We start from the raw sequence: 14,680 nt of genomic DNA, 5'->3' as shown, positions 1-14,680 counted from the left end.
AGGGCATCACTTCAGAAGAGTGAGAATTGGTAGCATGTTACTAGTGTTTTTTCCCAAATTGGGTTTCCACATAGAATTCTTGTGTCAAATTGTGTGAATGTCCTTATGTTGTTTCATATTTACATTTCTACAAAGTTGTTTTTATCTAGGATAGTAACCTACAAATTTTAACTATTGTATGATTTAATGGATGCATGCATATTGAAGTTTTATGGATATGGGTATACGAAGAACTGAAAAGTTTTATTTTTACATCTGGACCTTGGATAACTGATTCACCCTCATCTTAGTTATTCTAAAGAATTCCAACAACTTAGGGGTGAAGGTGGACTACCAAGTAAGAGATTGCTCAATGCAAAAACATATAATATACATGCCCTTTCAAGGCTAGAAATTCACATAAACTTTCATACTTTCTCCTCCTTATCCCCCCCAAAAGTAATATCATTGTCATTGGCATGTGAGAGCCCATACACCTTTCATTTCTTCCCTCTCCTCACCATGAGAAGAGATTCTACACAATCTTGGTGTCCAAATAACCCCTTCCCCCATATATGGACACTTCTTCCCTATTTGAGGATGTGTAATGCCAATGCTCCCTTCACATTTTTTCCAACAAAACAAGGAAATAAAATGAAAAAGAAACAAGTAAAAATCCATAATACCCATCTCTTACATGATAACAACACAAACACAAATTCATACATGCAAATATTTACACACAATAAAGCAATGAACTAAATGAGCATATCCATGGCAACAGAGAAACCTACCTTCACAAAAGTTATGAAAAAAAGAGTTTTTAGATGAGCTTATCCTTTTGTCTTTCCAATTCTAAATCTTGACTTTTCTAAGAATAGAGAGTGGGTGAACACCCTCAAACTCTTCAAAGGGACTCTAAATAGCCTCTAAAATCACCTACCGAAAGTAGCAATAACTTCAATCTTGACTCTAAGCCTCTTTTGGTCTCCCCACTTTCCCCTATCATAAAGACAACCTCTTAGCAAGAGTGTAAACTTGGGTAACCTCATGGAGATTATCCATTTTTGCAATAAAGGGAAATTGGGATATTTTAGGGGTCATAAATATTGCTAGGAAGTTTTTGAAGGGTGGAAGAGGTTCTAAACCCATACCCTTACCACTTGGGAACTTGTATTACATTAGATTTGGCTTCTAGGATCAATTCATGACCTATACAAGTGGCTTGAAATATTTGATCTCCAAAATCCTAAGGATGTAACCTTTCTACTAAACCCTGATCAAGGGGGATTAGTTTAGGTTACTAACTAAATCAAGCTTAGGTTAATGGGTTACATTGCCAACCCTAATTGACATGTTAGTACACATATGCATCTAATGAGTGTCAAGTGACACCATAAGATTTAATTTTACATAACATTCGACACCTCACAAAATATAAAATGATACACATACATTCAGATTACGATACAAATTAAACACTTGACAATGAGATTCGAATCACTTTATTGGATTCAACCTTGGTCTTACATTTTTCACATAGGGTTGGTTACTATTTCTTTGATTAATTCCATGGTTAAATTTCCTGCACACTCAATGCAAATAGTAGTAGTTAGATAAAATCACATTTATATATAAACCAAATTTACATAATCAATTGACTTTCTAACTTTTATTTAAATAAACTTTTCTCATTTATGCACATGGATTAACATCACTAATATAATTGAATCATCATAACATATTCATAAGTTTGAATTAAAATACTGAAATAATCATCATAATACATACATATACCCAAAACATCATAAACATCATCAATAGAGCATGCTAAACTATCTGAATGCATATAACCTAATTATCAAGGTACCATAATTCACATCATCATCATATGGTGAAACACCTCATAGCATCATTAATACAAATCAATGTTTAAACAATCAAAAAATGTAGTAAGTCTTGAATCACAGAGTATTAGAACATGAACGTATAACCTCTTATTCACAACACCCTAACAACCCTAACACATCGTAATATAATTATAATATTTAAAATTAAGCTACTTAAGAGCACTATAGTGAGTTGATGAACTTTGTCTTTGAATTTCTAATGATTCAAAAGAGGGTAAATATTAAGTTTTGTTATTGCAACAATCATCAAATCATTATACGTAAGATAACCATATTTATTATAATATCCTTGACATAGTTTCAAGCAATAACCATGACAATTTCTTATAATGTCATATTGTCGTGCTCATATATCCATTCAAATCTCCTATAAAGAGTTTAACAACAAATTTATATTTAAATAAGTACATATGAGGAGGGGTCCTACATGATACTCTACATAACACCCATGCGATAAAGTTTACTACTACACTGCGATAGTATGTAAACAATGGTGTGATACTTGAACTGGTAAAGTATCACACGATAAATTTTTTTGAAAAAATAATTTAAAATGGTACATAACAATGAGCTAAAATGCATGACTAAATGCAACTATGGAGGAAAAACAAAAGTGTTCTGCCCTACCATGGGTGCCAAAAATGTACACAAATAAAGTGCACTCCTCTAAACAATTCTATCGAAGGTATACCATGAGTTGGAAAGCTTGATTTGTGGCTTATAGATCCTTATTCATGGAGTGCAAAGGCATACAATACAAGCATAAATATAGCTCTTAGCTAAACCTTAGAAATGCAACCCTTTCTACTACGCCATGAAATGAGAGTTTCTTTAGAAAAGAGAAAGAGTGCTAGTGACAAAGAACTCTCAAATATACAATGCAAAGATGAAACTATGCTAGAATGGGATGCACAATGCAACTCTACTAGTAACATGAAATTATTACCAAGCCATCCTAATTAAACTAGGTGAACTATGCTATTATAAAGAAACTAAGCTAATTCAAATGATATTAAGATAATATGAGGATGCAAGAATACGACAAGAGAGAATAGAAGTTATCTATAAAATGCTCCAAAGAAACTTGTAAGTAAACATGCAACATAACAATAGCTCAAAATTGGAATCCATAGAGGAGGAGAGAGCTCTCCCTTTTAAAGGTGTACAGAAGGTTGAGGTAAGATCAAGAAATGAGTGAACAAGGGTGGGGGTTTACTTTTGGCATGATCCATGTTCAAGATCATTTCCACCAGTACAAATGAGTTGACTTTTCATGTGAGACAAACCTTTTCTTTTAATTTATAAATAGGAAAAAGAATTTGTGTGCACATTAGAGTGGGTTGGAAGAATAGGGTCTTTTATTTAATTAAAATGAGACATGTTATTTTAATCAAATATGGACTTAGGATATTATAGTCAAAATATAGGTTAAAATCAAATAAATTGATTTTTAGAGATTTGGTCTAGGCAAATATTTAAATAATTTAGCCAAAATTCTAAGAAGGGGGCTAATAGTATAAATGCCCATTTATAACTAATTACAGATATAAAGAAACCAAAGATTGAAAGGAAAAAGGGAAAAATGCTAGAAATATTAGAAGCTAAAGGAAAAAGTGATGAGGAAGGAGGTAGTTCACAAAAAGATGATATGAAGAAAGATGTAAGAGGTTTGAAGAAAGAGAGCAACAAGAGCCTACAGGGTATGAGAGGAGAACTACTCAGAGTTAGACAAGGACTCTATCGACCACCAAGAAACAACATATATTAGATGAAGAAGAAACATATTTTGAGAAAGATATTATTAAGTTTGGAAACAAACATGCAAGAATTCATTCAATTTAGTTCTAGGATGCCAATTGAGATGGAAAAATACATAACGAAGACTGGATTAGTTGGAAGAACTAATGCAACAAAGTTTGAAAAATTGATTGATGAATATAAGAAGATGATTGAAGATACACTTGCAATGCATTTTCTCAAGTCTAATAAGTACCATGGTGATGTAAAGGAAAACATTTCAATTGTATCCAACACTTAAAGTGAGATAGACTCAGACATTTCAGATATTTGAGAAAATAAGAATGAAGATATTGAAGAAACTAGTGCCACAAATGTATGATAATATTGCAAAACAAATGATGGACAAATATAAGAGTAAGCTTAGAACAAAGACCATGATAGTTGTTACCCCACTTTTCGTGCAATATGCAATGTTGTCGGCCAAGTCTCCTTTTTCAAAAATTTGAAGTTGAACTTGAACTCTTAACATACTTCAACTTCAAGTTCAAGCTCATTCTCTCCCCTTCACCTGACAAAGTTAAGTTTTCTTTACCCAACGGTTTGAGTCAAGTTCTATGAAGTCGAAGGTGAAGTCAGAGTTGATTCAAAGTAACTTCAACTTCAACCTCGACTTCGAGGTTTTTTGATGTTTTCTTGTTTTCTCGTAGGTGACATATTAGAAGAGATGAATTCCATTTCCAAAGCAAAAAATGGGTCCCACCTGATGGTAATTATGAAGACATGAAAGGCAATAAGTTAGTCAACTAAGAAAACTCGTGCCAAAGTACAGTTGGTTTTTGGGAAAAGGTGAAATTGATATTTTCTGATATTATGAGAGGTAGATCCACACGCAAATTTGACAGGTATTAACTATAACCAACCTTGCAAGTCTTGTAAGGTACATGTAGCATGCTTGTTATAAATGCTTTCGCCTGCCCATATCTGTCCTAAGATTTCTGAAAATCATTTCTTAAAATTTCCGTTATGGCTAGTATAATTTCTTGTGTGGTTAGATTGAGCTCTCGGCGTCAACTGGTAAGCAAGAAAGGTGGAGAGGGCTAAGCTTTGTTTTTTAAAAAAAATAGTAAGTGCATTATATTGTTTTCCTCTGTCATTTTTGTTGTACCTAGTTTTGGTTTAAAGTGTTCCAGTTTATCTCTGTAAACCCTTTCTTTTTCAAATCAAACTATGACTCTCTTCCGTCCTAAGCTGCCTAAACTAGAAAAGTCATGCCTATTAAGCTCCCTCCCAAAAATTCAAGATATTTTTCTAGTGAACAAAAACCTAGCCAAAATATTAGAGTGGGCAAAAAGTGTTCAATCTGGGCTCATATACCAGAAGTTGGCTAGTAGTTTATTGTTCGAAGCTGCCACCTTTTCACCAGCCATTGGGTGTCTGGAACTGGTTATTGAATGCGCAAATCATTATGACACAAATTATCTTAATTTGGAGGCTTTCTGGCATGTTGTATGGGTGATTGACAAGATTAATATACTATTGCATTGTTGAGAACAAAGGCAAGCTTTGTTTCGGTAAGTTTTATCAACAATTTGTTCTTCGATATTGGAGGTTGTAGAATATTTCTACTCTAAGAAAAAAGATGGTGGGTGAAAGGCACCACAGGGAGCCAGAGGATGAGGTGGTGAAATGGAAAAGGAGGTCGAAGGTTTGGGAGAAACTGAGGGATGGTGGCATTTTCAATTTCATTAAGAAATTGCAAGGTTGGAACCCTAAGGTTACTGATCTTATGGTCACGTTTGGAAAGATGGGAAAGTTAAGATTGACGGGGTTGATTTCTGGGTTAATGAAGGTGTCATAGAAAAGGTTACTGGTTCCCTTGTAGAGTGAATCAAATTCTTTAGGGACAAGAAAGTTTCCCTCAATGCTATGAAAGATTTTGCTAAAGATGCCAATGAGATGAAAGAATTGGTGAAGACAAGAGTGTATTATGAACCAGATTCAATCAAAAAACTCTAAGTAGAGAGTTTCATCCCAAGGGTGATTATTTCTTACATTACAATACAAGGTATGATAAAATTTGTACCCATCACTTTGTCATCCTTAACCACTTCAAGTATGGAACGAAAATATCCATACCCTACTACCTATTCTTCTATATTAATAAGAATATCACGGGTTACAAGAAGAAGTTGTATGCTAACCTGGCTTTCCATGAGTACTTATTGCTACTAATTTATGAGCACTTCAAGGCTCAGACCCGTGGTAGATTAATTGCCCACAAAGTGGAGTCCTTGGATGATATGGAGAGCTCTTATCTCCCATCTGATACTAAGGATAGTGCAGGGCTCCACTCGAATAATGAAGAGGAGGTAGCCAAGATAATTAACAATTTGAGCAAGAACAAGAAGAAAAGGACTGGGAAAGGCTCGGCAACAAAAAGTTTCAAATCTAGGTTAATTCAGTTGAGAATTATAATGATGAGGATGAGGGGATGGATATAGAAGATGAGATTATTGTGAAAGAGAAGGGTACTAGAAAGGTCCAGGCTCCCTAAAAGGTAGAAAGCCCTGCAAAGGGGAGAAGGGGAATCGAAATTGAAGCTGATCAGGTTTCTAGCAAGGGTCAGGAGACAACTCCCATCGCCCAGCAGGTCAGGAATGAGGATTATGGCAAGGAGAAAACTACCATATCTTTAAGCTCCAAGGGCAGAAAAATTGTCTGGAGAAATCTCGAGTCTTGGATTGTGAAGATGGGCATTGTCATGAGACTATCCAACCTAAGGTCTTAAAGGGAGATGATGGTAAAATCCATTTGGAGGAACTTATCAATCTAGAAATGGTGGTTCTTAGCGACAATGCTAGGGACATGGGGATGAATCTCCTCAACAATGTTTGCAACAGCATGGTGGATAACTTCTGGTCAATCAAGTGGATTTTCCATGAAACTGAAGAGCTAAAGAATAGGGTTAAGGGGTTGGAAAGGAAGGAAGAAGATAACGAGTCTGACAGAATTAACATTCTAGAAACTAGGGTTACTGAGATGGATAAGAGACTGGACAGGATGGAGTTCACTCTTCACAGTTCTGCTAACCAGAGCCTTAATATTATCAAAGGATTAAATGATAATATTAAAAAAATGCAAGAGATGATGGAGGTTAGTATAGACGGGAAAGTTGACATAGTCAACAAGGAAAATAGGGCTCCTAAAATGGATGCCAACCCCTTGGATGAAAGCCTGAGCTATGAAGCGAGATCAAACAAGAGGAAGAGGGACAATGAGATACTCTAGATGACAATCAGTTGATGACTAAAGCAGTAGAGACCATGGACATACTAGAGCTCAAGATAGATGAGCTAGTCAAAGATACAATGCCCTAATTTGTTTTCCTGGCTTTTCTATTTTTTCTCCCTAGTTTTTAGTTTGGATGGGCTTGCCTGCTCCTTTAGAGGCTATTTTTTCTTAGGACTAGTTCCTGGTCTTCCTTGGCCTATTGTTTTTTATTATTCTACTTTATGTTCTAGACTTTAATTCAGTATTATATTGTTTACTATGGGTTTTCAAGCACCCATTAAAACCTATTTTACTTAATTAAAAACAATTGTCACACAAGAAGAATAAATTGAAACTTCCAAGTTACAAAACAACTTCAGGCCATGCAAGAGAAATTGGCCCAAATGATGAGAGACAAAGATAAACAAGTTAATAATACATGTTAGACACCATTTGTCCATTTCCTTTCGACAAGGATTTATATATGCCTCCTTTTCCTAGAGGAGTTGAGTTGCCCAAATACAACAAATGCTTAGAAACATCTGGTCCTCAAGATCACTTGAGGGAGTTTGACACTTTGTCTATGGAATTCATGCACAATCAAACGTATCTTATATGTTTGTTCCCATGGAGTCTAGGTGGTCAAGACATGGAATAGTTTTCAAGATGACCTACTGGTATTAAAACATTTGATGAGATTGCTAATATGTTTATTCAGCAGTACTCACACAATATACAAGATCCAGTCAACATATGAGATTTGTGTAACCTTAAACAAAGAGTGGGAGAACCTTTCTTAACATTTCTCCAACGATGGCGACAATTGTATACCAAATACTCATGTAAAATCCCCAAAATTGAAAAACTTGATATCTTCATGGATAATATTTTACCTGATTTTGGGTACAAAATACAACTTCAAGGTCCACATACTTTTGAAGACATGATTACACAAGCCATCTGAATAGAAGAATTTATGGTAAAGAAAGGTGATTTAACCCTTGAAAACACATCAAGCAAGGGTCTACCTCTAGAAAAGATAAATCCAAGTATGTTAACAAGAATCGAGAGGTAGTACACGATGGAGTGGTAGACAATATCACTCCCAAATCCTCTAAGATGGCTTTCAATCTCACAAACAATATCGATGTGTCTAAAACTACTGACAAATCTACTCTAGATAACAAGACACTTGGAAATAAAATAAAGAATTCATCTTGGGTTACTCAACCCAAATGTGAATACACACCTATTGTTGAACCTCTAGAGGTGGTCTATAAAACCTTGCTTCAAAATCATATTATTACCCCGCTAGATAATTATCATTCTTATGATCCACAACCATGACCCAAATGGTGGAATGAGAATGCATATTATGAATACCATCAAAACAAGGGTCACAAAAAAAACAACTGTATTAATCTATGTCATAAGGTTCAAGACCTAATTGATGATGGTGAAATAGTTGTGGGTGGACATAACAAGAATTCAAACACAAAGCTTTTAAGGAACCATTTCCACATTATGACAAGGGAGATATATGTAAACAAAAAAACAATAAGAAGGTCAACTATACATGCACCAATGATGATAATGTGATTAACATGGTTGAACCTTTCGATTTTGAACATTGTAATGTTATCACAATTAAAAGAAAACATGACAATACGAAACCTAGACTCCATTTTTCTTAAGAGGTGCTACATCTCTTACATTTGATCAAGAATAGTCAAAATCTTGTGCCAATGCTATTACGTTTCTCATGCCAAGATAGTACTCAAAGACCCTGTGCCTTCTATCCCCGAGGTAGGTCAATATAAAGACAAACCTATTGCTGGTCCATTAGGCAAAAATATGAAAATTGTAACATCCTCCATAATTACCAGCTATAGTATCCTTGACCAATTGCAACAAACGACTATTCGAATAACAATCTTTGAATAACTTAAAATCTCGCCTTCTCATAGGCAGATTCTTGACAAAGCCCTCAATGAGGCAAGCGTACCTCAAGATCTTGATCTTGATAGGTTTCAAACTATGGTGGGCCTCTTGACCTCACCTCATTATTTGTCCTTTTCTAAAGAGGAAGATAATTCATTGAGTCATCTTTACAATCAATCGTTGCATATTGAAGTATACATCAAAAACACATTTGTCCCATGCTCGTAGACAATGGAGCTGGTCTAATATTTTTTCTACTACTTTTCTCAAACAATTGGATTATTATAAAGATTCTATTGATCCTCATCACAAAATAACCATCAAGGAATATGATGAAATAGAACGTAAATCCTTAAGTCTTTTTGTGTTGCCTCTTTGAGTTATTCCAGTAGAAAGGGATGTTACTTGTCAAGTCCTTGACATTCCATTAGCATACAACATATTGTTAGGCAGACCATGGATTCATGAAATGCAAACAGTGCCTTCAATATACCATCAATGCATCAAGTTTCCATTCCAAGGATCTAAAGTTACTATACTTGCTAATACTAGTTACACCTGTAACATGCTCGAATATGCTGATAGCTTTGTCCCTACTAATAGAGAGTCCACAAATAATCATGTCAAAAAGCTAAAAGAAATGGAGAAGATGCTTAGGTTAACATAAAATGGAATGGCCGAATATCACATTGAACCAATTTTGTCTTTGACATCTCTTCTTGAATCTCCCTGTCATTATGGGAGACCATCTGAAGAGAAAAGACCTTTCATGATATCACCCCAGACTAAATTAAATGGTGCTTTTGTGAAGGCCACTTTACCTCTAGAGGACGAAGATGAAAATAGAGCTATACCTGCGTGGTTACACAAAGAAGAAGTCTCAGTTGATCTCATAGACCAATCTTGTGAGATAACTCTAGAAAGGCATGGACTGGGTCTTAAATTAATCAAATACCTTGGCTACAAAGGCAACTGTCCTATCAGATGTAACAACAATGGTCTAATTGATCCAATCAAAGAAATATCTAGGAGGCCTCATGACACAATAGGCCTAGGCTTCAAGAAGATACCCTTTCATCTAGGGATCAATAAATTCATACCAAAATTTGAGAGTTCATCTAAACATGAGTCACAAATTGAGTCAGATAATCAAGCAGACAACTCTGATGATGAGGATACTTTTCCTTATCCAATTCCTCTAGATCTTGATTAGTTCTTTTCAGAACAAGATGACTTTGCACCACATGTTAGTATTATTGATGTTGATAGTGATTCTTCTTAAAACACTACTGATACTCCCCAAATTCAACAAGACCAGGGGGAGTCAATTCATACTATAGTTGTTGAACAACTTTGTAAAAATCAAGATGATAATGAAAGTGGAGAATAGATCCCTATAACTATTGGGGAATTCTATAATCACTCTGTGTAGCATAGGTTCTCAAGAGTACGAATTTGATTCTCTCTCAGAGAAAACTTCAGACAAGGATGTAGATCAAGTTCATATATATGAAAATCAGCTTGAAATAGGTGAACAATCTAGGATTTGGTTAGATGAGTCTCATCCTACTAGTGTTAATGAGTCTTCAATTAATGTCGTTAGAACTCAAAGGCACTCGAACATATCTGTGGACAAAATCTCTTTAGGTCTCGAATTACTTGTCCAAGCATTTGATGATTATACCGTGAATGCTATCGAACCCGCCATTTCTCTCTCACTCACTTATCCCAAGTTAATAGACTGGAATTCCAGTACTACATCTAGTGAAGTCCCTATATTCCAAAATGACTATGCTCTTGCCTACTATCTACACGTTGAACTAGTAACATCCTCCATGACTGAAAAGAGTATCAATGTGACTAAAGTTGATATCAAATATCTCAGTCACACAATTAAAAGAAAAGGAAAAAGACGTTCCGATGGTGAAAACCATATTGTGGCAGTATTGGAACCCAAAATAGTAAAAATTAAAGACTTATCCAAAGGTGAAAACCTCTCCGAGGTGCCTAAGGATGAGATATTTGATGCGCTTCCAAGTCATTTTCAGGAGAGATCATTAGTGTTAATAGAGCCAACAAACCAATCAGCTTGGGAACTGTGGAACATCCTCATATAATACACCTTGCACAATCTTTATCTGCAGAAGAAAAAGAGGAATTTGTTGCCTTCTTCCAAGAAAAAAAAGATTGATTTTGCATGGACTTAGTCAGATATGCTAGGCTTAGATCTTGGTCTCATAATGCATCATTTATCTATCACACCAGGAGCAAAACTTGTCAAATAAAAGCTCAGGAAGATGCATCCTCATGTGGAACTACTTGTTAAAGTTGAACTAGAAAAGCTCTTAAAAGTTGGTTTCATATGTGCTATTGATTATGTTGAATGGAACTCAAACATTGTTCTAGTCTGCAAACATGATAAGTCTATCCGAGTTTGTATAGATTTTTGAGATCTAAACATAGCATGTGCAAAGGATGACTTTCCACTACCCAATATTGATATGATAGTGGATATGATAGCAGGATATGAAATGCTCACTAATGGATGGTTTTTCTGGTAACAATCAAATTAAAATCGCATCAGAAGATTAGGAGCAAACTGCTTTCATTTGTGCATATGGTACCTTTTGCTGGAATGTGATTCCATTTGGTATAAAAAAAATGCTAGTGCCACATATCAAAGAGCAATTACAACAATCTTCCATGACATGATGCATAAAATGATGGAGGACTATGTGGATGACACCTTGGTCAAGAGTACACAATGCAACACTCATCTTCAAGATTTGGGACCAATACTAGATTGTATGGAGAAATTTAGTGTTAGGTTAAATCCCAAGAATGTGCATTTGGTGTCACATCAAGGAAGTTACTTGGTTATATTGTATATGCAAAAGGAATTGAGGTGGACCCAGAAAAGGTTCAAGCAATAATGGAAATGCCTCCACCTCGCAACATTAGTCAAATGAGGGGGTTACAAGGAAGACTTCAATCCATTCACATATTCATCTCACAGTTGGCGGATAGGTCACAACATTTTACTAAGACTTTGCATAAAGGTGTAGATTATGACTAGAACAAAGATTGTAATAAGAGCTTAATGCAGATAAAATAGTATCTTGCTAATCCATCGATCTTGATGCCTCCTACTTATGGGAAGCCTCTCATTTTGTATATCTCTACAACAGAGTTATCTCTCGGTATCTTATTAGCTCAAGAACACAATAGCAACAAGGAACGAGCTATCTATTATCTTAGTCGTACGTTGATCTCTTATGAGATGAACTAAAGTAATATTGAAAAATCTTTCTTGGCATTCATTTTCACTTCCCAAGAGTTGAGACACTACATGCTTGCTCACACTACACGACTAGTTGCAAGAATTGATCCATTGAAGTATTTACTTAGCAAAGAAACTTTGATAGGAAGGTTAACTAAATGGGTCATCATTTTTTTTGTATCATTTTGTTACTTGTCTACTTTTTATTCGATAAAATTGAAATGAAATGCATGTAAAAAAAATGACCGTCTAAAGAAATGGAATGGCAATAAGAGGAATAAAAAGCTCCTATTTAGAATATGCATCCTTGAAATATCTTGAAGTTGATATCTAGTGAAAAGTTCTTTGGAGATGTTTTGTTTTCTTGTTTGAATATCAAAACATGTGATCATAGTAACATGGGGATGCGCCTCGTTGTTTTTCAGTTGTCGCACCTGAGACGGGGATGCACCCAAGACGAGGAGATGGTGTTCCCATGTCCCTAGTAATGCCACCAACTCGTCGTTGAGAGGGTGATGTCCCCGCGTCCCTGTTTGGGGACTTGGGGATAGGGACACATCCCTCAACCCAGCTGGGGACGGCTGGGCATCCCCATCATAAAAAAATGCAAAAAAAAAAAAGGTTTTGTTTTGTTGTTTTTTATTGTTTGATAACCTTAGGGCACGTGGGGCCCATTTAGAGGTTGAAATCCCATTAAATCTTTATGTTTTCTCATTTCTATTCATTTCATAGCTTTCTATTTTTTTCAACAATGGCAAGAAGAAGAGTTTTCATATTTTTCTAAGTTCGTAGTTTGTATTTGAGACTTGGATGTTTGAAGTTTGAAACATTGAACATTGAACATTGTGATCATATCATGGTTGTTGCTATTTTATGTAATTAAGTGTATGATGCCATTAAATGGTCGATGAGATAATGATACTCATACTTTTGTTAAATTGATAATATGATATATCATAATAGATATCTATGACTTTTAGTTTTGAATTTGAATGTTCAATATTTGATTATTTAAGTTATTCGATAGAAGTTAGAAGTTAGAACTTAGATCTCTTTCATAGTTCATTGTTCAAAGTTCAATGCAATGTAAAACTAAACTAGCAATAGCAGATTTGATGAACTTATACTTCATATTTATGTCTTATATTGTTATACATATTTTTGTAATTAGTATTTTAAGTATCATATGTATAGTATATACTATATACCCCCATCCCCCCTCCCGTCCCCCACCGTCCCCAATTGAGGCCGCTTTGTCCCCCTATCCCAAAAACTTGTACCCCCATCCCAGTGTCCCTCAGGTTGGTGTCACTATACATGAGATCCATCATATTCATCTGACATCCTTCTCCCGTCCCGATGATGGATCACAAAGTATGATCTGAAACGTTGATGTCAAAAAGACATATACAATCAAATACAAAAACAAAGATCATTAGAAATGGATTGTGGAAATCTGATACAAGGTTAGGAATCTCTAAAAAATGTAGGTTGGTTGACAAGATAGAAATTGTTCAAATTGGACAAAGCATTCTAAGAAAGTTTGACAAGATAAAATATCAAAGCATATAGAGAAATTTGAAAAGGTAAGGAAATGATGCCTAAAGTTATCAAGATTTACAGCTATGACATACAATAAAGAAGATCCAGCCCAAAAAATCTGAACTATGTAATGACTGGGTTGATTATTAAATTTCAAATCCGCTATTATATTATTGTGCTTCTTTAGAGAATCTTGTTTTTAAGGTGTATTGTTATTGTGTATTTCTATACTTAAAATTAGTAAACAAAGCTTGCATGCAAAATGTTGGACAAAATGTCAAACTGCTAAAACCAAACCATAAGGTCAGTTCACATGACTGATAAGATGTTCAAAAAGATAGTTTACAAAATGGTTTTGGTTTGACAATCGGCTTGACCCTTAGACCTTTGGGGGTACAAGTGCTAGTATATCAGAATATTTTTAAAAGTATATATTTGAAAATTTGTATACTACCGCCCCCTAACTTTGGCCCTTTAGAAAACATCCGACTAGTGTAGTGATTCCATTCCATAAAGGCAGAGACCTAAACAACCCTTCTAATTATCGAACTATCATGATCAATCACCTCTTCGAAAAGTTATTTGGCAGCATGGTAGTACGGAAAATTAGTAAATGGGCTGAAACAAAAGGTAAAAGAGCAAAGGGACAAGCGGGCTTTAGACCGAACACAGTGCCACGTAGCAAACTTTGGAATAGAATGGAAGAGTTCAAGTTCCTAAGGAACTTGGGACTGCTGTTCATAGATTATACTAACAAGTCAAAGCTAAAATTAGAACGACGGAAGGGCTATCCGAAGGTTTTGGCAGCAAGATCAAGGTTAAACAGGGGTGTCCACTATCTCCAATCTTATTTGGGCTTTATATTGACAAGTTGGAAGAATGGATAAACAAGACCAACGGTGAGGGGGTACAATTGGCTCATTTTGTGATAAGACTGCTCCTATATGCAAACAATTTCATCATACTTGCTAAGATGGCTAAGGTTTGAAACAACACTTGAAAGCACTATAAAGTTTTT

This window comes from Cupressus sempervirens, chromosome 7, assembly GCF_028749045.1.
Source record: "Cupressus sempervirens isolate cs-2001-9-10 chromosome 7, ASM2874904v1, whole genome shotgun sequence".
Lineage (NCBI taxonomy): Eukaryota > Viridiplantae > Streptophyta > Pinopsida > Cupressales > Cupressaceae > Cupressus > Cupressus sempervirens.
This window is presented reverse-complemented; position numbering follows the sequence as displayed.